General features: G+C 32.0%; 1 pseudogene; it reads left to right on the top strand.

Moving 5' to 3' along the window:
• The first annotated feature begins 6,500 nt into the window (after positions 1-6,500).
• LOC107902296 (protein ALTERED XYLOGLUCAN 4-like) overlaps positions 6,501-24,085 on the top strand; it is a 46,270-nt pseudogene continuing 28,685 nt past the window's right edge.

Below are 24,085 nucleotides of genomic sequence, written 5' to 3'. Positions count from 1 at the left end.
TTATTTTTGGATTAAATAGTTACAATTTTAATCCCCAATTTTTTATTTTTGATAATTTAATTCCTCTATTTTTTAATATAAAAATTTAGGTCCGATTGTTAATATCGTTAAAATTCCTTTGTTAAATTTATTGGTGTAACATTCTAAAATTTAAAAAAAGTGCTCACTCGATAATCATATCACAAAAAATGGAATTATAATAGATTTGAGTTTAACAAAAAATTTAACAATGTTAACGATTCTTTAAATTTATCATTTTAATTAGAATAAAATATTTAGAGTAACTAAAGACATTATAAACGTTGATGAACTAAATTATATACAAAATTCAAGTATAAAGATAAAATCTCAAATTTTAATATATTATAGGGATCAAAATTAAAATTTAATTATTTTTATATAATTAAAAAGTAGAGACATAAGAATGTAAAAGAAAAAAAAGGCAATTCAGGAGCCAAAGAATGCCTTATAGTAGTATAGATTAAACTTTTGTTTGAATGAATGTTAATTTTTAAAGGTAATTTCAAGTATATATTTATGGTTAACGATTTATTTAGATATAAAATGTTATACCTATGTCATTTATCATTAATACTTATTTATTTCGACTCATCAAAAGACACGTAATTTAAAACACATCTTGCATATTTATTTTGGTGCCCAAATTTGATGTACATTTTAAAATATAAATTTCGAATTTTCAGAATTGAAAATATATAACTCCCTACGCCTTAAAATTCATCAACTCCTCCCATAGCCACAATGAAGATTACCAATTTCTTTAACAGTCTCGGCAGAGGTCACTTTATAACTTCTCCATTGTCTTGGTAAAATTGTTATACCACCTCTAAGTAGCATCCATGAGGTCACCTCCGTATCGTCTATGTTACTGTTGAGCATACATTTGCTATCAGCTAACTCTTCTAGAAGTGTCTAAGATTTTTCAATTGTGATAGGACAACCATTGATTGCCAAGTCACCCGACATTGTCAAGTCATTAATTTATAAGAATATTATTTCTTGTTAGTTGGAGTTGTAAAAGTTGTTCCTCTTTTTTTTTGTGTTAAGACAAAGCTCTTATTAATGAGAAAATGGAGTATACAGCGTCAATGCTAAAAGAGGCAGAGTTAACATAGGATGTAAAAAACATATATGAGATGGAAATATATAGGATTTTGCTAATGAATCTGCAACAGCATTGGTTAATAATTTGTGAGAACGAGATCAAATCAAAATTTTATGTATAAAGTTATACAAAATAAAAGTTTATATATAAAATTGTACATTATACCAAAGTTAATGTACAGTTTTGATATTTATCCTTTCTAAATCTATTATTATAGTATAAGACCCTATTTGATAAAATGTTGAAAATATTCAATCAACTAAAAATTAATATTTTTAACAAACTATTTTTTAAGCACAATTTGTTAACCCAAATGAAAACTACTAGATAGAATTTTTTTACAAAAAGTATAGAAAATGATAAATAGATATGAACCTACTTATCACTTAATAGAAAATAAATCTAATTATTTTTATTTTATTTTATAAAAAAATATAATTATATTCAATACTTATTTTCTCAACACTTAATTTTTCAATTTACTCAACATAACCTAAATTTGTAACTCATTATTCCACATATATCAATGGCTTATTTTATTTACTTTTAAAAATCATATGATAAAATATAAGAGATTATACATCCATATTACCTGTATTAAGATAATATATTATATTATTTGATAGAATATGTTTAACAAAAAAATCATTAAAAAAATAGATAAGGGATGACTTATCTATCACTACATTCATTAATAAATAACTTTTTCTTCTTAAAAATACTGAAAGTATATACTTAATGCAACTCTACCAACCTCATTTTGTCTCTTAAACCACACAAGAAAAGATTACATCCAAATTCATGCATGAAATCACTTTTTCATTTCCTTTAGGATTGTAAAGGCTGATATGATTGCAATTGTTCCTTTTGCATGCATGTGAAATTAGAGGCAATAGACATATTTAATACCGATTATTGATTTGTTAGGCGACGACACATCAACAGTAAGAACTACATGCTGGTCTGCTTGTCACCTTCTGCTACTGAATTGTATCAAATCAAACATTGGGGTTTGCCCCTCTTTCTTCAGACACCTATATATATAAAAAGATTTTTATGACCTAATTTTATTTCTTAAAGGGAATGGTTTCATTGCTTGTCAATTCTTTTCAACCTAAAATGCCTTTACCTTTTTTTTTCTTTTATCATTTCGACATCCATCTTTGACTACCTTTTAAATCTTCTTTTGGTTTGAAATTTTATGTTATAAATATATCGGATTTCCGAATTGATTTATCAATAAGATCTGAGTTCAAAGATATAAAACTTTTCAAGTGACACGATTTTCTCTTTCAATTTTAAAATTATGGAAATTCGTCCCCTCAAAAAATAAAAATAATTTAATCTCTATCAATTTTAAAAGTGAGTAATTAAAGATATTTAATCACGATGTTAATATTTTTCATAAATTGTTCATTATTTTCATTGGTATAATAATAAATTTAGCCCTCAAAAATTATTCATTTTATTATTTTGGTCTTAATTTAATAAATTTATCCCATAGTTTTGTGTAAATATCAAGGTTAAAATTGATAAATTTTTTAGTGTAACACCCCAAAAATCTTAGTTTCGATTTTGTCAAATTATGTCATAGTTGAGTGTTTATTTGAGTGGTTAAGGGCCTTGAAGGTGGATTGTGGGTCTTGAGTTTGAACCTTTGCAATAGGCTATTAGGATTTTTTTTTGTTAACATTTTGTGGGTTGCAGTTGCAGGGCTAAAGGAAATTGAGTTCAATTTGAAATCAAAGAAATCTGTTAGATGTGTATTGGGGTTAGTTGAGATAATGGGTTTATTTTCTTCATTATTTTTTGGTTAATTTTGTTTTTATCCTATTTCATTTGGTTTTTGAAATTAAAAAAGAAAAGGGTTCCTAAAAATTTGCTACCTAGTTACGTCTCCTATTCTTTCTCCCCAAATCCCCATTTGTGTGTTTCAATTAGTTTCCAATAAAGAAGTTCAAGGTTTTTTTTCTCTAATTTCTTTCCTACTTTCTTCTTTCCTATTGTCGCCTTTTGTTTCATCCCAAGCAAAGGTTAGTTCAATTTTTGTTCTTCTTTATTCTACTTGCTATAAAGGTGTTGCCATATTTTGTTATTTTCGATTCTTTCCTCACGATTTTGGGCTCGTGTGTATTCGTGGTTTGGGCAAGAGAATAAGTTTCATATGGTTTTTATGCTATTTAGGTTTGTTTAATTATCCCTTTTGTGAAGGAGGTATTTAGAAATTAATGTGTGTGTTGTGTTTCGTTAGAAGGAGAATAAGAGGTGAGAGTTGTTCTTCCAACAACATAAACAACGAGCGGTTGCTGATTGTTCAACGATAAGTGTTTGAATGTTAGAATATTTAATTTAGGCGTGATAAATTTAGTGTTTCTTATTGATTTGAATGAGGTTTTGGAAGTTGGTGTAACGATATTAAGAATTGATAAATTAATTGTTTAATTACTGAATGTAGGTTCTTGACATCTTGTGGTTGATTTCGTTTCAAGAATTATCATGTGTGTAACGCAAAACACGAAAAATAGTGATCGGAAAAAACTGAAAAAGTAGTCTGTCGACGCCACAAGGCTGTGTGCTAAACCATGTGAGTCACATAGTCTGGGCTTTTTAGGATATGTGGATCCCACGGACGTGTGCCAGGCCGTGTCGGCCCAAAATTCTAAAATTTTCCCTAAAGCCATACACGTCATTTTGAAAGACAGTGGGGATTCCGTGGAGACGGTATGTGCTCAAATAGACTGTAAAATATGAAATTCGATCATCTGTTTGCATGAATTTTGATATCTGTTCGTATATCTGAAACGTCATATGATAAGTAAATTACGTAATAGGTTATGAGTAAACCGAAAAATGTTATGTATGTTATGTATGTATTATGTTATGCTATGTGGAGGAAGTGTTTCTGTAAAAGGAGATAATTCGTCTATTTATATGGCAGCTTAGCTACAAGTATTCTATAAAGTGTCAAACTAACACTAAGTGGTGTGTAGGATTGGATGAGTGTTTCATACCCCATATAGTGTGCTGGGATGGTCGAAATTGGCGTGTTGTGGATGGGGGTACGATTATATATCCATATCTGTACTACTCTAATATGAATCTGTTTCTGCTAAATCTATTTGATATAATTTAACTATTATGTTATCTGTTACACACTGAGTTTTGAAAACTCATATTCTGTTTGATTGTTATTTTTAGGTAATCCTCAAACTTAGGCGGTTCGGTGTGACCGGAGCTTGGTTATAAAAGTATTTCATTCAGTTTGTTTATTATTATTTTAATTTGGGTTAAAGTGTTTTGTAAATTTTGAACTATTTGGATGTTTTGGTTGTTTGGGGTTTCAAACTTTATTTTCATTTTTCATAAAATATTACTTAAACATTTTATCAACAAAATTCATTTTTTCTTCAAAACAACTAATTTTTAGGAAATAAACTCGGTTTTCTTATACATAAAGATATAAGAATTTCTGCTGCAAAGTATACATTCTAGAAAATGTAAGCAAATGTCATTTTCAACTAAAAAGTAAAATTAGATATGTTTTCTTTTAAATCGAGGTTTTTAAACGATAAAACTGCATGACTCTTTCCAAAATTTACAAGAACTGTATTTTCGACCATTATACTTAACATATCCAAATTTGACCATAACGTTTAGGCCAGGTTTGGGTTGTTACATTTAGTGGTATCAGAGCTAGGTTACAAAACTCGGGCTGTGAAATTTCGGGTTTAAATTTTTTTGTGAAAACTATTTTTCGAGTAAAGTTTATTTTTGCATTAATCTAAAAAACAATTTTGTGAAATACTGAGTTTTCAGCACTAGTCCTGTAAGTACTTCTGACTTAGATAAAATTTAGTTTAGAAAAACTCTAAAATGATTAGAATTGTACTGCGATAGTTAAAGACTGAAACATCTCTGAAAATTTTTCTGATAAACTTTTTGAGTATAAAATATTTATTAATAAATACTGGAACTAATATATAAAAAATAGTAATGTGGATAATATATACAATGAGTACTTGTGGAACACGTGGATGCAGTACCTATGGGCGCAGCAGGCGCCGAAGAGAAGCTCAAGCTAAGTCATCCTGAATGGGTAGTATGCCCAATCTGGATACAAGTGGGACACTGGTTACACCTACTGTGGAGACTAAGTCTCAAAGTCGCTCGGCTGGGGGCGACACATTATCCCAAGCCATGCTAAGAGTTTTGAAGAGGGTCATTAGACCCCATTTTGGTTCTGGGAGCCGTGGGTCGGTACCTGAACAACTTCGGTCCAACGGTGCTGAATTATTTGGGGGTGTCACTGGAGTCGCCTCAACTGTGGCTGAATATTGGTTAGAGGTCACATGGAGGATTATGAATGAAATCAAATGTATGCCTGAGCAGAAATTGAAGGGTGCATTATCCTTACTTTGTAATAAGGCGTATCAGTGGTGGTTGACGATTAAAGAGGGTACTCAACCAAATCAGGTATCTTGGGAAACTTTTAAGAGTGCTTTTCAAAGTAATTATGTGATTGCAAGCTATGTGGATGCTCGTAGACGTGAGTTTATAAGCCTTACTCAGGGGAATAGAACTGGGGCTGAGTATGAGGCCGAATTTTTTAGACAAAGCATATATGCTCGTGGGTTGGTATCAATACAAGAGGGAGCGGTTTTTGCTGTGATGGTGGACAATGCAAGAATTGTTGAGGAGGTTAAGCGCATTGAGTGCGAAAATAGAGAGCATGAGAAGGGTAAAAATAAGAAGGATTCAGAGTCCTCTAGTTCTGTTTCAAGGCCTAAGAAACGAGCTAGATCTAATGAGCCTTCGAAGGTTGAGGTTCTAGCTCCTATTGTGGTTCAACTATATAGGGATTGCGGTAGATGCCATCCAAGCGAATTTTGAAGGAAGTTACGAGCTTGTCTGTGATGTGGGTCGATGGATTATTGCATCAGAGATTGTCCATAATGGTCTGATCAGGTGCAAGCTCCAGCTTCAGGTTTAGTTCAACCTCAATTGGTAGTTCAACAGCCATATAGGGGACCTGGTCTGGTCAAGGTGGTAACGGTTTGGGTAGAGGTCAGAGAGCACTAGACAGAGGTGCTACTTAGATAGAGGCTAGGCAGCCTGCACTGGTACATGCGACTAGACGCCGTAAAGATAGAGACGCGCAGATGTTATCCCTGATACATTCTTCATTCATACTGATCCTTATTTTGCTTTGATAGACATAGGACCAACACACTCTTATATAGCTAGTTCTATCTCTATGAACTTGGGTATGTCTGTTAAGAGCACTTTTGGAGAAATTACTATTATTACTCCACCGGGTCAGTCAATTTGAGTTAATAGGCTTTATAGGAATGTACCGCTAGAGATACAATAGGTCATGTTTCTGACTAATCTGTTGGAACTGCCATTTGGAGAATTCGATTTGATTTTGGAAATAGACTGGCTTGTGAAACATCGGGTCAGTTTGGACTGTGCTACTAAGAGGGTGGTTCTAAGATTTGAGAATGATGTGGAAGCGATTATGATCAGCGAGTGTCGTAATTAGTGATCTCCGCTCTTGTGGACAAAAAGTTGGTTCGTAAAGGATGTGAGGTATTTTTGGCATATGCGTGTGATTCAGCTTCTGTGGGATCGTCTATTGAAGACATTCAGACGGTTAAGGAGTTTTCAGATGTCTTTCTTAAAGAGTTTTCAGGTTTTCTTCAGGATAGAGAGGTTGAGTCCGGTATTGAGGTTCTACCAGACAACTCCGGTATCTATTTATCCCTACTGCATGGCATTGAAAGAGCTTATAGAACTAAAGGCTCAACTTTAGAAACTTCTCGATCGAAGGTTTATACATCCTAGTGTGTCTTCATGGGGGCACCAGTTCTGTTTGTAAATAAGAAAGATGATACTATGAGGATGTGTATAAATTACCTTCAACTGAATAAATTGACGGTAAAGAATAAGTACCCACTTTCGAGGATCGATGATTTGTTTGATCAGTTTTGTGAGTCTTCTATGTTCTCCAAGATAAATCTCCATTCTTGGTATCATCAGCTTAAGGTTAAGGAAGTAGATGTTCATAAGACTACTTTTAGGACTCATTATGGGTATTACGAGTTCCTAGTCATGCCTTTTGGTTTTACGAATGCTTCGGCTACATTCATAGACCTTATGATCTGGGTTTTGCAACCGTATTTGGATCAATTCATCATGGTCTTCATTGACGACATTCTGGTATACTCTAAGACTGGGGATGATCATGATGAGCATCTTAGAGTAGTTTTTCAAATACTCCGTAAGACACAGCTTTATGCTAAGTTGAGCAAGTGTGAATTTTAGCTTAGGGAAGTCATATTTCTAGACCATGTGATTTCTATTAAGGGAATTCGAGTTGATCCTAAGAAAATAGAGGTTGTGCTTGAATGGAAACAACCTAGGAATGTTTTTGAGATATGTAGCTTCCTTGGGTTAGCGGGTTACTATCGAAGGTTTGTTGAGGGGTTCCCACTTATCGTAGCTCCTCTAACTAAACTGTTATAAGGGAATGCGCCATTTGTTTTGACTAATGATCAGCAATCGAGCTTTGAGAAGCTTAAATCTATTTTAACCCAGGTTCCTATTCTGATACAGCCTAAATCTAGCAAAGAGTTCGTGGTTTATAGTGATGCATCACATGTTGGTTTGGGTTGCGTTCTGATGCAAGATGGTAAGGTAGTGGTTTATGCGTCCTGATAACTTAAGTCACACGAAGGCAACTATCTCACACACAATCTTGAGTTGTTGCGGTTGTTATCGCTTTGAAAATCTGGAGACATTATCTGTATGGTAAGACGTGTATCATTTATACCGATCACAAGAGCCTCAAGTATCTTTTTACTCAGAATGAGTTAAACCTTAGACAATATAAATGGATAGACTTGCTTAAGGATTACGACTGCACGATTGAATATCATCCTAATAAGACTAATGTGGTGTCGATGCTCTTAGTCGTAAAACAATGTCTAATTTGAAGGTGATATTTGCTTACCTAAGTTTATTTGATCATGGAAGTCTATTAGCTGAGTTACAAGTTAAGTCGACTTGGATTGAGTATATTCGGGTTAAGCAGTGGAGGGATGATTCTTTGGTTCTGTGCTTTAGTCAGGTTGAGGAAGGTAGTACTTCTGATTTTGCGTTAAACAATAATAAGGTTCTGTGTTTTCGAGGACAAGTTTATGTGCCTAACAACTCTTATTTGAGGTAATTCATTTTGCAGGAAGCGCATAGTAGCCCTTATGCTATGCATCCCGACAAAAATAAGATGTATTGTGATCTACATGAGTTGTATTGTGGTCAAGTTTGAAATGTGAGGTAACGAATTTTGTTTCTCGATGTCTGACGTGCCAGTAAGTTAAGGCTGACCACTAATTACCTTCATGTTTGCTTCAACCAGTTAAGATTCCCCTATGGAAATAAGAACAAGAGACTATGAGCTTCGTGTATGGGTTACCCTTAACATCCATTAGGAAGGATTCTGTGTGGATCATCGTTGATCGGCTGACAAAGTTTGCCCATTTCATTCTTGTTCAGACAGACTACTCCATTTGTACAACAAATAAGAATCCCTTTCGTTACATGATTTCTTCTTCATATAGATAGATATAGGATCTAAGGGGCAATTACTTAGAAGTACACTTTGTACAACAGCCATTCCTATCTGATAGAAAATGATCCCATGATCCTGAACCGATCTTACCTGGGATTGCAAATCCCAAGTTTTTCTATGAAGAGCAGATCTAATTGTATTAGTGTCTATAATTGATTTCTTTTGTGTAATACTAATCGATAGGGCCTCATTGGTAAGTGCTACAAGATCTCGTGCATTGGAACCCACAGTTATGGACCTGAATCCATTAGTATAGAACATTTTCTTTTCCAAGTGAAATCCCCTAGTATATGAAAGAGTGAAAAAGTGCTTTCGTTGTTGTGGAATAAGAAGCCTTCGTATCTTAATACATGTATTTAATTTATTCGGGGCTATTAGAGTAGGATCCACTTTTTGGAGAATATGAGTTGAAGCAATAACACGAATATTTCTAGTAGAACATCTTTCACAATCCTTAGAGAGATAGTTCACTAATAGACCGAGGGATAAGTAATTCGCCTCATTCACATCCAGATCATGAATGTTTGGAATCCATATTATGCAAGGAGACATTGCTTTTGCTAGTTCGAATTGAAGGGTGATATAAAATCGGTCTATTTCCTACATCATATCCATAGTTAACGCATTCATCATAGTTAGAAGCTCCAACTCCATATCAAGGTCACGATCAATAGCGTCACTATCATCAATAGCGTCATTAGTATCAATATCGTCACTAGCATCAATATCGTCACTATTATCAATATCGATATCATCAATAAGAAACCCTTTAAGCTTGTTATCCAGAAACTTGTTCAGAAATACTATAATAAAAGGAACATAGGAGTTTGTCGCTAGGTATTTGAACAAATAGGATCGTCCGGTTCCTATAGAACCTATCACTAAAATACCCTTAGAGGGAGATAGGGCTAAGCGGAGTGAAAAGGATTTTCCACGAAACGGGAAATGAAAACTATTAGCCCCACACTGAGTTTGTAAATAAGTGATTGTCTGATAATGAGCAAGGAATATCCGCCCTTCAGAAGTTGGCCAAGTTGTATGTTTTTGAGATCATGAGACTTCATGGGGTTCTAGTCTCGATTATTTCTGATAGAGATCTTCATTTCACTTTTCGATTTTGTAGGAAGCTTCATGAGGCTTTGGATTCGATATTAGACTTCAGTACATCGTTTCATCTTCAGACTGATGGTCAATCTGAGAGGGTGATTTAGATATTGGATGATATGTTTCGGAGTTGTGTCATTGATTTCTGAGGTAGTTGTGAGAAATTTCTACCATTAGTCGAGTTTGCATATAATAACAGTTTTTAATCTAATATTCAGATGGAACCTTACGAGCCTTTGTATGGTCGTAAGTGTCACACTTTATTGTGTTAGATTGAGTTGGGTGAACGAGGGGTTTTAGGTCCTGAATTGGTTGCTGAAATTGAGGATAGAGTTTGACTGATTCAAGATAGTCTTAAGGTGGCTTCTGATAGATAGAAGTCATATTCGAATCTGAAAAGGCAAGTGATCGAGTATTATGTGGGTGATTATGTATTTTTGAAGGTGTCTTCGTAGAAGAAAGTTCTATGGTTTGGACATAAGGGCAAGTTGAGCCTTAGGTTCATTGGTCCGTATCAGATTCTGAAATGTATAGGATCGGTCGCTTATCAGTTAGAGCTACCTCTAGAGTTAGATCATATTCACGATGTATTCCACGTCTCTATGTTGAGGCAGTATCAGTTTGACCCATCCCATATCGTGTCTGTTGAGGAGGTTGAGGTTAGACCGGATTTGTCATTCGAGGAGGAGCCGATTCAAATTCTGGATTGAGATGTTAAGGTTTTGAGGAGGAAATTGATCCATTTGGTTAATATTTTGTGGCAAAATCATGGTATTGAGGAAGTCACGTAGGAACCTGAAGACGCAATTCGATAGCAGTATTGGCATTTATTTGAATCAGGTATATCAAGGTTGAAATTTCTTTTAAGGGAAGAGAGTTGTAAAGCCTTAAAAATCGTAGTTTTTGTTTTGTTGAACTATGTCATAGTTGAGTGTCTGTTTGATGGTTAAAGGCCTTGAAGATGGGTTATGGGTCTTAGGTTCGAATCTCTAGGAGCTATTAGGATGTTTTTTTTGTTAACATTTTTGGGGTTACATGACTAGAGGAAATTGAGTTCAATTGGAAGTCAAAGAAATTTGTTAGATGTGTATTGGGGTTAGTTGAGATAATGGGTTTATTTTTTTTTACTATTTTTGATTAATTTTGTTTTTATCCTACTTCATTTGATTTTTGAAATTAAAAAAAAAGGTTTTTAAAAATTTGCTAGCCTAGTTACGTTTCCCATTCTTTCTCCCTAAATCCCCATTTGTGTGTTTCAATTAGTTTTCAGTAAAGAAATTCAAGGTTTTTCTTATCTAATTTCTTTCTTATTTTTTTTGTTTCTTCTTGTTGCTTTTTGTTTCATCCCAAGCAAAGGTTGGTTCAATTTTTATTCTTCTATACTCTACTTGCTGTAAAGGTGTTGTCATATTTCGTTATTTTCGATTCTTTCCTCACGATTTTGGGATCATGTGTATTCATGGTTTAGGTAAAAGAATAAGTTTTGTATGGTTGTTGTGCTAATCGAGTTTGTTTAATTACCTCTTTTGTGAAGGAGGTGTTTAGAAATTAATGAGTGCATGTTGTGTTTTGTCAGGAGGAGAATAAGAGGTGAGAGTTATTCTTCAAACAACATAAGCAATGAGTGGTTGTTGATTTTTCAACAATAAGTGTTTGAATGTTAGAATATTTAATTTAGGCGTGATAAATTTGGTGTTTCTTGTTAAGTTGAATGAGTTTTTAGAAGTTGGTGTATCGATATTAAGAATTAATTAATTATTTAATTACTGAATTTAAGTTCTTGACATCTCGTGGTCGATTTCATTTCAAGAATTATCAAGTGTGTAACACAAAACACGAAAAATAGTGATCGGCGAAAGCTGAAAAAGTAGTCTATCGACGCTACATAGCCATGTGCTAGATCGTGTGAGTTACACGGTTTGGGCTTTTTGGGTTGTGTGGACCACACGGGCGTGTGTGAAGCTGTGTGCCAAGCGTATGGGCCACACAAGATGGTTATTTGGGCCGTGTGGGCCACACGGGCTTGTGGGCCCAAAATTTTAATTTTTTCCTAGGGTCGTACACATCGTTCTAAACGAACGTGGGCCTTCTGTGGGGACGGTATGTGCTCAAGTAGACTGTAAAATATGAAATCTGATCATTTGTTTGCATGAATTCTGATATATGTTCGTATATCTGAAATGTCATATGATAAGTAAACTACGTAATATGTTATGAATAAACTGAAAAATGTTATGTATGTTCTATATCTGTTATGTTATGCGTATATACTGTAAATATGTCTAATTTTTGTTACATTCTATATTTGCATCTGGGGTGGGTTTCACTATGTGGAGGAAGTCTTTCTGTAAAAGACGATAATTTGTCTATTTAATTGGTAGCTTAGCTGCAAGTATTATGTAAAGTGTAATATCGGCACTAAGTGGTGTATAAGATTGAATGAGTCTTTCATACCTCATATGGGGTGCTGGGATGGTCGGATTTGATGTGTAGCGTATGAGGGTAGGATTATATGTTCGTATCTGTACTGCTATGATATGAATCTGTTTCTGCTAAATCTGTCTGATATAATTTAACTGTTACGTTATCTGTTATACACTGAGTTTTTGAAAACTCATATTCTATTTGACTGTTATTTTTAGGTAATCCTCAAACTTAGACGGTTCGGTGCAACGGGAGTTTGGTTATAAAAGTATTTTGTTTAATTTGTTTATTATTATTTTAATTTAGGTTAAAGTGTTTTGTAAAATTTGGACTGTCTGGACGTTGGGATTTTAAACTTTATTTTCATTTTTCATAAAATACTACTTAACTTAAACGTTTTATCGACAAAATTTATTTTTTCCTTCAAAACAATTGATTTCTAGGAAATAAACTCGATTTTCTTGTACATATTGATCTAAGAATTTTAGCTGCAAAGTATACGTTCTAAAAAATGTAAGCAAGTGTCGTTTTCAACTAAAAAGTAAAGTTAGATATGTTTTCTTTTAAACCGAGGTTTTTAAATGATAAAACTTTACGACTCTTTCCGAAATTTACAAGAACTGGATTTTCGGTTGTTATATGTAACATCTCCAGATTTGGTCATAATGTCTAGACCGGGTTTGGGGTGTTACATTTAGAATTAATGCTAAAATGACAAAATATATAAACATTGAAAGATAAATTTGTTATTATACCAATACCAATCAAAATTATGTACAATTGATAGAAGACATTAACAATGTAATTAGTTATCCTTAGTTGTTGACTTTCGAAATTAAATTAATCTAAAATTTTAAAAAAGAAATTAATTAAATTGGAGAAACCAACTTCCCATCCATCTACCGATAAATCAAAGTGAGATTTGTTATAACATGAAATTATCTTGTCGTGAAAAGTTTGTATTTTGTTAATGCAAAAGTTTTAAAGCTAAATTTAGGTCTTTTAAAGTTGGTACAACAAGTTCTAAAGAGTGTTGGAGCAAGTTTAATGCTTTAACAGAACAATATTACAAACAATTTAGAAAATGGTTTGTCGGAAAATCTAGAAAAGTCTAGCCCTAATAATTAGCAAAACATTTAATTTTTTTTATCTTTAATAAGTTGGATTTTACCAACACTCTTAATTTGTCAAATTGAAGTTATCTCATCGTAGGAGACAAACTGATAATTTTACCAAATGAATAGAAAGTTTTTGAAATTATTACTTATTGATTTCAACAAAAAGTCCAAACATTTTAGGTAGAAAAGCAATTATTTTATTTTCATTTTTGATCATTTTAATCACCATATCATTTGACTTTTGAAATTTTAGTTCAATAATATTTGAATCTATTAATTAAAACGATGAGTTTTTTTTAGTATTATATAGAAAAATCATAATAACATAATATTACACATATAATAATATAAAATTTAAAAATAATAGAATTTTAATTAACATATTAAATAATTATCATTTGAGTTCAAGCTTAAATTTTCAAAATTAAAATATAAAACTTACGAATAATATAATATTAATAGCAGAAATATGAATATTCTTATTAATTATTACGAATAGTAGCATGGAATTCATACATGGAAAGCTGAGCAGGTAGGGGCATGGGCAGTTCCGGGAATTGTGGGGGCACCAATGGTCCTCTCGCCCACTTGTATGATTAAGTAATTTATTAATTGCTTGTCCGATAAAGACTGCTCCTTCGTGATGCCCTAACCCTCCGCAGGACCACATTCTCCTCTCGCTCTTACAATTTCAACTCTTTTTCAAGTTTTGATTGCAATTGCTATGTTTTTGGATAAAAACTATTAAAGTAAAAGGATTGGGATTAAGCGCAAATATATATAGTTGACTTCAAATATGAGATGCGCTCTTATATCCAAGTTTGTGTTCATATGTTTTTAATTTTATAATATATTTTTTAATGTTATGTGTTCCTTTGTTTAAGTGAGCAAAAGTTACAATCCGGTAAAATGAAGTATTGTGAAGAGAAAGATCGGAACATATCATGGAAAATAAGTGTGATGGAATGGTCAGAGTTGTAGTGGTTGTCGTGATCTTTGAATGAAAGTTCAAAGTAAATTTTGAGTATTTAGATTTGTCAAAAGATCAAAAATCCCTAAATGAAACATTAGATCCGTTATTTAGTTTTTTCAAGATAGTTATCAAAAGAACAGTTGTGAAACAAGTTGCATATTCTGTAGATATGAAAAAGATGCCTGTTAACTCACAAGAGTATGCTATGAATGATGAGTAATCAAGGTGAAGGAAATCACGTTCATGTTACTAATAGTGAGTACTAAGAGAACAATTATGAAGACAGTGGATATAATGATAGTTTCGTGAAAATTACACTTTTGTAACTCATTTTGGTAAAAAAAGTGCTACTTGCAAACTTAACTACAAGTGCTTTAACAATTTACTCAATGTGGAGGGAGAGGAAGTAGTTATATACCCGAGAAAAGTTAAGAACTAAACTTCTTAATAGTCTCTGTGTTTGAGCTTCCAAGTCATGCTCTTCAAGGCATCCCAATAGTGGAGTAAATAGTACAATCTTACCAAGGAGTGATTCTGCAAGGAACGATATTTTCTAACACTACTATTAACAGAAGCGTTAATAACAAAAAATGATATCTATTATGTAATTAATATGGTATTGATATTAAATATTTAATATTTATAATCTAAATATTAAAAATATGTTACTAAACATTAAATAATAAACATTTTTTAAAATAGAAAAAATAAAGTACTTATAGACCTAAATGAGCTGGACTTCATTTATAATTTCAAAGCTTATTTAAAATATAAGTTGAGCTTTTAGTTATTTTTCAATTTGATAATGTATTATGTAATTAATATCATATTAAAGTTTAACATGGAACATTATAATCTAATCATAAAAAAAGTATATCATAAAAATAAATAAAAAACACAAAAATATTATAAAAAATTGAATGTGTTTTGGTTAATAATTTACATTGATTTGAGCAAAATATATTTTAAGTTGATAAGCTAAAGCATGTATAACATTGACCCACTTTTCACCTCTATTGTAAATGATGATAACTTGCTAAAATGAATTAATCATCCCATATCTGCTATATCTTTGAGCTTTATTGTTCTTATCAGATTATGGCTATGCAAATTTTGTGGCTGAGAAGATGAACATCAAATGTTGAACACCAAGTCCACAAAACACTTAAGTCCTGGATGTTGGAGTTGGTCCATTGGGCTAAACCATTCAGCAAAAAATAATTCATGGCCCAACATGCAAATGCCGAAATAGACATATGTGATAAACTAATCCAAAGCATCAAAAATAATTTATACAAAATGTTTTTGTGTTTGTTTTATGGAAAATGACTTATAGACTTATGCTTTTGAAAAGTAAAATTATTTTCTAAAAGGAACTCATTTATAAATAATTTTATTTTTATATAAAAATTAACTTGAATCAAGTATAATATTATTATATTAATAATAAATTTTAATTTTTAAAAAAATTTAGACATATTAAAGTATTAATATCAAATATTATAATGTTGAATATTATTAAACACACATTTTAAATTATTTATATTTAACAATATAATAAATTATTAATTTAATGTATTATTTTAATAAATTATGTAATATTACAATTTTATTTAATAATCAATTTTAGCAATAATAATCTTAAATTTTAAATAATATTCTTAATATATTATCAAGCATATTTATAAAAAAAAATTTAATAATAAATATATTAGATTTTATAATTATTTTATAATAATTTTTTATAGTATAAAATATGAAAATTTTAATTATAAAAATATAAATATTTTTTTAAATCATGCTTAGCTTCATTTATTTCTCCCAGTTCTAATGTGTCAATATACACTTTCATAAATGTAATATATGTAATTTAAATTAAGTTTTAATTATGCATTGTTTATTATAAAGTTTATATATTATATTAATTATAATAAAATATTATCTTATTATGAACAAAATTCTTCTGCCCCTTTTTGGTGTCCACTTTGGTGCCCATTCAATAAGTTTTTAACATGTGCATTCTTTTATTTTAAGTGAGCTTTCTTGTTATTCTATTTCCGTTTAGTGTCCATTTACAGCTAAAAGAAAAAAAATAAAAGTTTGAAGAGAGAGTTTATTGAATTCTTCTGTACACCAAAAAATTCCTCTTCCCAGAAACTTATCACAGTATTTTGTTTTCTTTAGAGGTTTAAACTTTATTTCACAAATTCTTTTATGGGTTTCATTGATTTAATTAATTATCCAAATATCAATAAATCATCCTTTTCCTATCCCATTTCGGATTCAAGCTTTGCACTTTGCCAAGGATATGGGTCTTTAAAAAATTGAGATAGAAGGAGACTCATTGTAATTAGTTCAAGTCAAAGGGACTAAAACTAAAATTAAGGAACCTAGAAAATCAATAAAATGAACAAAAACACATTAAATGAAGAATTAACAATAGATCATAGATTTGTTGAACCAATTCGAGGCAATGTTAGAATTGTTAGGATCTAGTGTCCTTAGTGTAATGATTACGTCTATATATTTGTAATTTTTAGAACAATTTGGTTTAATAAAATACATCATTATTAATAATATCTTTTGTATATTGTCCTCAACAGTTTTTGCACGCAAAACAAAATGAAAACAAATATTGGCTCACTAATTATCTAAATTTTTAACTAATATTAAGCGACATTACGTGGCTAGATCGTAGTGTGAAAAGACAACTTATATTAGTAGACAACCTAAACATATCCTTAGTCTAATATGAGTTGAGAAAATCAATTAAGAGACTAATATGTCATTTATTAAGTCCAAATGGGGAGATACATTGCATTAGGTATCAGAGTAGATGACTCTTAAAATATAGAGATATAGATGTGAGTGACTGGATTGATTGTACATCGGTGTAACAACCCATTTTTAAGTGCTGTCGAAAACAATGATTTCGGGGCCACAAATTTGATGAGTAAGTTCTTAAATTTTATTATTTAATATTTACGAGTCAATTATGATATTAAAATAAATTTTAAATTAGTAATTTATGCTATTTGGAAGAATAATTAGGTTCAAGTGGTATGACTCTAAAGTCAATTAATTTTAGAAAATGAGGTATCATGACATTGTTTCTATAAATCGAGCTGTAAATATTTTATTAAATATTTACGGAATGTTATTAAGGTTGTATTAAAGTTTTGTTAAGATATTTTAATGTTTAGATAGTTAATTAATTAAAAAGGACTAAAGTATAAAAGCAGCAAAAGTTGATTTATATTAATTAAATGGGTCAAATGGTTGTGAAAAGGTGATTTGCTGGACTAAATTAGTAATTATACCTTATGGCTTGATGATGGATGGTTTTGAACATTATTAGATGATTTTAAAAGTTAATTTTTAATGGATAAAATTGTAATTAAAGTAAATAATAACTAAAACAAATAAAAAGAAAAGAAAACATTAGTATCATCTTCCTTTTGTTTAGTAGCAGCCGAAATCACCATGGTTTTAAGCTTGAGAATCGGCCAAGCTTCTATTTCATGCATGTAAGTAGATTTTAATTTCGTTTTTAATGATTTTTATGTTTTTAGACTCGTGTTCGCTTAATCTAGCTAAATCGGGGGTCAATTTGTTAAATTATTAAATGTTTGGAATTTTACCATGGATGAAATTGAAGTGTTCTTGAAATTTTATGATAGATTATTAAGCTTTATTGTTAAGTAATTTTTGGTGATTTTAATGTTTAAGGACTAAAATGTGAAATTAGTAAAAGTACAAGGACCTACTATAAATTAACAATAAATATGGGCTGTAATAAGGTTCTAATCTATTCGGCTAAACATGAAATTGAATAAAATGGTTAATTTGCATGTTTTGGACTTAGGGACTAAATTGTATAAAAATAAAATGTTGGGAACATTTTGTAAAAATGTCAAAAAGGACTTGATTGCATAAAATGAAATTATTTTTCTGTCAGAATTAGTGAATTGAATGAAATTATTATTTTAGATCAAGAACGAGTGGAAAATCGAGTAGAAGAGAAAACAAATAGCCCCTGTACTTAGTCATTGTTGTGATTTAATCAGGTAAGTTCGTATGAACTGTAATCACTTAAATGTTGTTTAAATTGAATGTTTATTATGTTTTTTTAATGTAAATGAATCAAAATATAAATGTATCAAAGCTATGATGAACTGACACACAGGCATGTGGCGTAACTCAGAGAGTTACACCGGTGAGGACACAAGCTGGAACATGGTTGTGTGTCTCTAGTTCAAATGTTACACAGCCTGAGACATCGGCGTGTGACTCAGTTGTGTGAGGCACATGGCCTGGCCACACGGCTGTGTGACCCTTGTTTTGCAAAATTTGAAACTTTTTCCTAAACTTTCCAAATTGTTTCAAATTGGTCCTAATTTGCTTCTAAGCTATTTTTAAGGGCTCGAGGGCTCGATTTAGGGACATTATGCATGTGTATGAATGATTTATGATATTATTTAAATTATTGAATGTTAAAATGTTAAAATGTTTTTTATTGTATTGTAATGCTCCGTAACCCTAATCCGATGATAGAGACAGGTTAGGGGTGTTATATTTAGTGGTATCAAAATTACGGTTTAGTCAATTCTTGGACTGAACGTAGCATGTATGGAGTCTAGAAATACATGCCAATATATAACTTGTGATAGTGTGATGTATCCTGAATCTGATGAGATTTGTTATATTTATAGATAAAAGATGTCTTCCAACTGAGCTAATTCCGATGATGCTGAAAGCGATATACAAGTCACTGATTAAAAAATTGTTGATGATGAGCAGAAAGTCATAAAGGTTAGAGTAGAGGTTTATAACATTCATATTAATAATGAATGTTATGTCTGATGTATGTATATCAGAATCAAATTTTGTGGGTTTACGACTTCCACCCCTTGTAACACCCCTAACCCGTATCTGTCGTCGGAATAGGGTTACGGAGTATTACCAAAATTTACAGATCAAATAAATAGATAATTCATATCATATAGCATTTATATCAGAAATAAATCATAATGTCCCTTATATGAGCCCTCGAGACCCAAAATACACATTAGAAACAAGTCGGGACTAAATCGGGTACTCATAAAATTTTTCAAAAAACATTAAAATTTTTCAAAAGGTGTAGCGGACACACGCCCATTTGTCTAGGCTGTGTGTCTAACACGGTCAAGAGAAACGCTCGTGTCTCAGGCCATGTGGACATTTGAAATATGGACACATGGTTGTGTCTCAGCCCGTGTCCAAAATTATAAGCTCATTGACTTGGGTCACACGGCTAAGTCACACGCCCGTGTGTTAGGCTGTGTGAGCATATTGACTTGCATAAATAAGGTGCAGGGGTCACACGGCCAAACCACATGCCCGTGTGCTAGGCCGTGTGAGCATTCTGTTTTACTCTAATTCAAAAATATAGGGGACATACGACTGTGTCTAACACACGTTCAAGACACACGCCTGTGTCTCTGCCCGTGTGGACGAAAATAAGCCATTTCCAAGCCACATTTCTCACCCCAAATTTGCCATCAACTACTCAAACATTTTTGAACATCAATATACCATAATAAGGCACTCAAGTCAAGCCAAAATCAAGTTTTATTCATAACATACCTCTTCTTATACCTTATTATCCAACTTACCAAATTGATCAAAATCACATGTATGCTTATTTATATCAAACATACTAGCTTAACCCAATCATCAACATACCTATAAATTATCCATCACTCAACCATATTAAACATACAACAAACATGATAAGGCTACACATATATACACATCAAAATATGTCTAACTCAGGCCATTTTAATGGCTATTTAGAACAAAATACTTATAAGCCAACATTGACCAAATTACCTTATACATGCTATTATAACCAAAATTAGTTTTCTAAATGTACCGAAATGAGCCGATGGATAGTGCGATGTAGCTCTAACTAGCTTCCAACCTTAACAAGCTTTTGGGTTACTATAAAACAGGGAAAAATAAAATAGAGTAAGCTTTTAAGCTTAGTAAGTTCGTATAACATGGAATTTAACTTACCATTTATTCACATTTAAGGTAAGTAAACTAAACATGCTCAAACCAATTTGGCCAAATGCCTAAACACATATCCTTATCAACCATGTTAGTCATGTAATTCATATAATAACTCATAATCACAAATGTACATAGTCATCAAGCAAGTTTCATACACATGTATTTTTCATCTCATATTTCAACATATCAGGTGATATCATTTTCATGTATTTAGGCATATATGGTAATATTTCATTTCGTACTCATATTATTTCATATCAGAATTTTACTCGTTGAACCATTTAGAATATCGATAGATACACAGGTAGTACACACAAAGTGTACAAATCTGTAATCCGTCAATTCATATATTATCCGTCAATTCATATTCAGGGATGCTCATATGGGCATGTAAACGGGAAGCTCTTTCGAGCCATATAATGGGAAGCTCACGTGAGCCATGTAATGATAAGCTCTTACGAACCAATTATCGAGAAGCTCATACGAGCTGTAATGGGAAGCTCAAGAGAGCCATTGATTGGGAAGCTCATGAGAGCTAATTAACGGGAAGCTCCGGAGAGCCAAATAATAGGAAGCTCAATAGTACCATATATTGGGATGCTCCTAAGAGCTAAATAATGGGCAGCTCATGAGAGCCAAGTATCGGGACGCTCATAAGAGCTGTGGTGTGTCCGCAACACATGCAGGATCACAACCAATCAGGAACCCTTAATGACAATGTCATTTGTATCTGTCAAATTTCTTAGGTACAAACGAGACTTGGTACTTGTCGGATATGCGATCAATATTTTACATGGACATTACACAATTCACACACATAACAATATTCAATTTAAAACATATAAATATACAATTTAGTTACACAAACTTACCTCGACAAGTGTTCGTGGATTGTAAGCTACTGATCTGATATTTTTTCTTTTCCTCTATCCAATTCCATACCAGGTCTATCCGGATATATACGAATGAATTTAGCTCAATTTAATACAATTCACATTCAGTTCAGTCCAATGCACATCTTTGGTAAAATTACAATTTTTCCCTTATACTTTTAATTAATTATGATTTTGTCCTTAGGCTCGGAAAATGAAATTCATACAATTTAATCATTATTTGAAGCCTAGTCGATTTTCATATATAACAATAGAAACCCATGTATTTCATAAAATTTATAATTTTTTCCATTAATTTTTCATCTTTTCAATTTAGTCCCTAAATCACAATTTTATCAAAATTCTCTTTACAAAAGTTGTTATCTATCAACAACCTTTCATTTTCTACCATAAAACTTCATAATTCAACTATACTCATCCTTGGAAAAACCCTAACACTTTAATAGTTTTTCAAATTAATCCCCGAGATAGCTAGATTAAGCTATTACGATCTCGGAAACATATAAAATCATTAAAAACGAGACAAGAATACTCACCTAATTAAGCAAAATAAGCTTGCTAACTTCAAGCTCCCATGACTAGGGTTTCCATGTTTTAATTTTAGGAAAGATGATGAAAATGATGACATTTTTATTATTTAATTCGTTTATCATATTTTATTTAATCATCTTTCCAAAATTAACTTTAGAAATTTACTAACTTCCAATGATGAATAATCATTCTTATCTACTAACTCCGCTAAATGGTCTATTTGCCATATAAGGACCTCCAATTTTGAATTCCATAGCTATTTGGTACCTTTAGCTACTAAAATTCAACTTTTGCACATTATGTAATTTGGTCCTTTTCATCAATTTAAACATGTAAGCGATAAAATTTTCTTAACAAAATTTTCATACGATATTTCTATCATATTGTAGACTATAAAATAATATTAAAATAAATTTTCTTTTGGCCTCGGATTTGTGGTCCCGAAATTGCTGTTCTAATTTCTCTGTAAACGGGTTGTTACACCCCTTATCTTCAAAGTCTTATATAACAGAATATTTACAGGATTTATATTGATTAAGTATTTAAAAGAGGATCCAAAGATTTCAGCAGTTGAATGAGTTCTAGATGAGATATTAGATCTTTCTGAAGACTATTCGGGATGGACAACGTCACTGTTAAAAGAAGAAGTTATTCATTGCTAATTGACTTTATCAAGTATGGTGCCTAAAGAACGGGTTAACCGGGATTTCTTTTGAATTGATTACTTTATTGGAATAGAATAATGTGAGATCACCGATAACTTTAGTAGACAGTGGAGTAGTGTTCAAAATATAAATAGATCTGAATGCAACTATTATGGCCGGATATCTGATAATGATCTCTTCTGGGTATTCTATGTGCTCTTTTGTTCTTAATGGTATATGTAGTTGGTTTATCTCCAAATGTTGTTCTTATCATGTGGGAATACTGGCTAATCATAATGTTAGACAGAGATATTGTTAGTCTGGATTAATAATGATCGACATTGCTCTATTTTTAGCATTCGATTCAATTATGTTTTGATAGAGAACTCTATGGAAAAATCCAAGTGTTGTTACTTTTCTTCTTCTACTGGTTGTTGCCCTACTTTACGTATATGAAATTTATGTTGTTTATATCACAATTAGTTCCGGTGCATCTGTGTGATATTCTCCTTCTGGATTTTTCTTTAGGGAATCATCAATTTCTTTATCAATCGTTATTTTATTATTATTTCACATGGTCTTCAATAGAAATAGCTTGGATGTGGACGAGTATGTCCAGAAGGCTCATAAATTTGCCTATTCTGACATAATAGAAATGGGTTATATTCTCGGGAGTTTAGTAGCGTTTTACCTCTTGGACTTCTTTATCTTGGCTTTCTTATCGTTCTTATTGTCTGCTTTATCATATATAGTCCATCTACAAAGGATATATATTGGCTTGAGGTTATTTGTATATTTTTGTTTTTGTAAAAATATGACACAAATATCTTTGTGTTTCAGTGGTTAAGTGTTCTAGGTGTGTGTATGAGGTCCCAAGTTCAAGTCATGCCTTTGGCGAAATTTTGGAATTTTTCTGAATAAAGCCTCACTCTTGCTCAATAGGCTTGTATTTGTTTGGTTGGTAGAATATAACAGAATGGGCCTGTTGGGTTGCTGGTTAGGTGGAGTGCTAATATGCTGGTGGTCTTGAGTTCGAATCCCAGTGCATGCAAGGGAGTTTTTTTTGTTATCTGTGCCGTGTGGGAGTTTGAAGGGAAGTAAAATACTGAAGTGTTTGAGTGAAGTTTGAATTCGGTTGTTGAGGGAATGTGGTGGACGATTTTTGGGGAGCTTGAGAGATAGTGAGAGTGTGGTGGATTGTTTTTAGGAGAAAAATAAGAGATTAAGGGTGGTTATCAGATATTCTGTCAGTCTTTTCTTTTTATTATTTTCCCCAAAAAACTGCACGTTTTCCCTTCCATTCTCCTTGCCGAATTCTCCTTTGCCATTTTTCTTTCTTTTTGTGTTAGCAAATCCCTTTTTCTTCCTTTTATTGTTTTGACCAAGACGTGTCTCCTTGTTTGGGATTCTGTTTGATCGTTGTGTTTTTCCCTATTTGGTAAGTGGTTTAAGTTATTGTAGTTTTGGCATTCGATTATCAACTGAAAGTTGTGATTTTCTATTTTGGACAACAGATAATCGAGAAGAACGAAGTCTTCCTCGTGTCACATCGTAATTGAAATCACTAAGGGTGTTGGGGTATGCATTG

The sequence above is a fragment of the Gossypium hirsutum genome, chromosome D05, assembly GCF_007990345.1.
Source record: "Gossypium hirsutum isolate 1008001.06 chromosome D05, Gossypium_hirsutum_v2.1, whole genome shotgun sequence".
Lineage (NCBI taxonomy): Eukaryota > Viridiplantae > Streptophyta > Magnoliopsida > Malvales > Malvaceae > Gossypium > Gossypium hirsutum.
The sequence above is the reverse complement of the archived record's forward strand: the minus strand, read 5'-3'. Positions and strand labels throughout refer to the sequence as shown.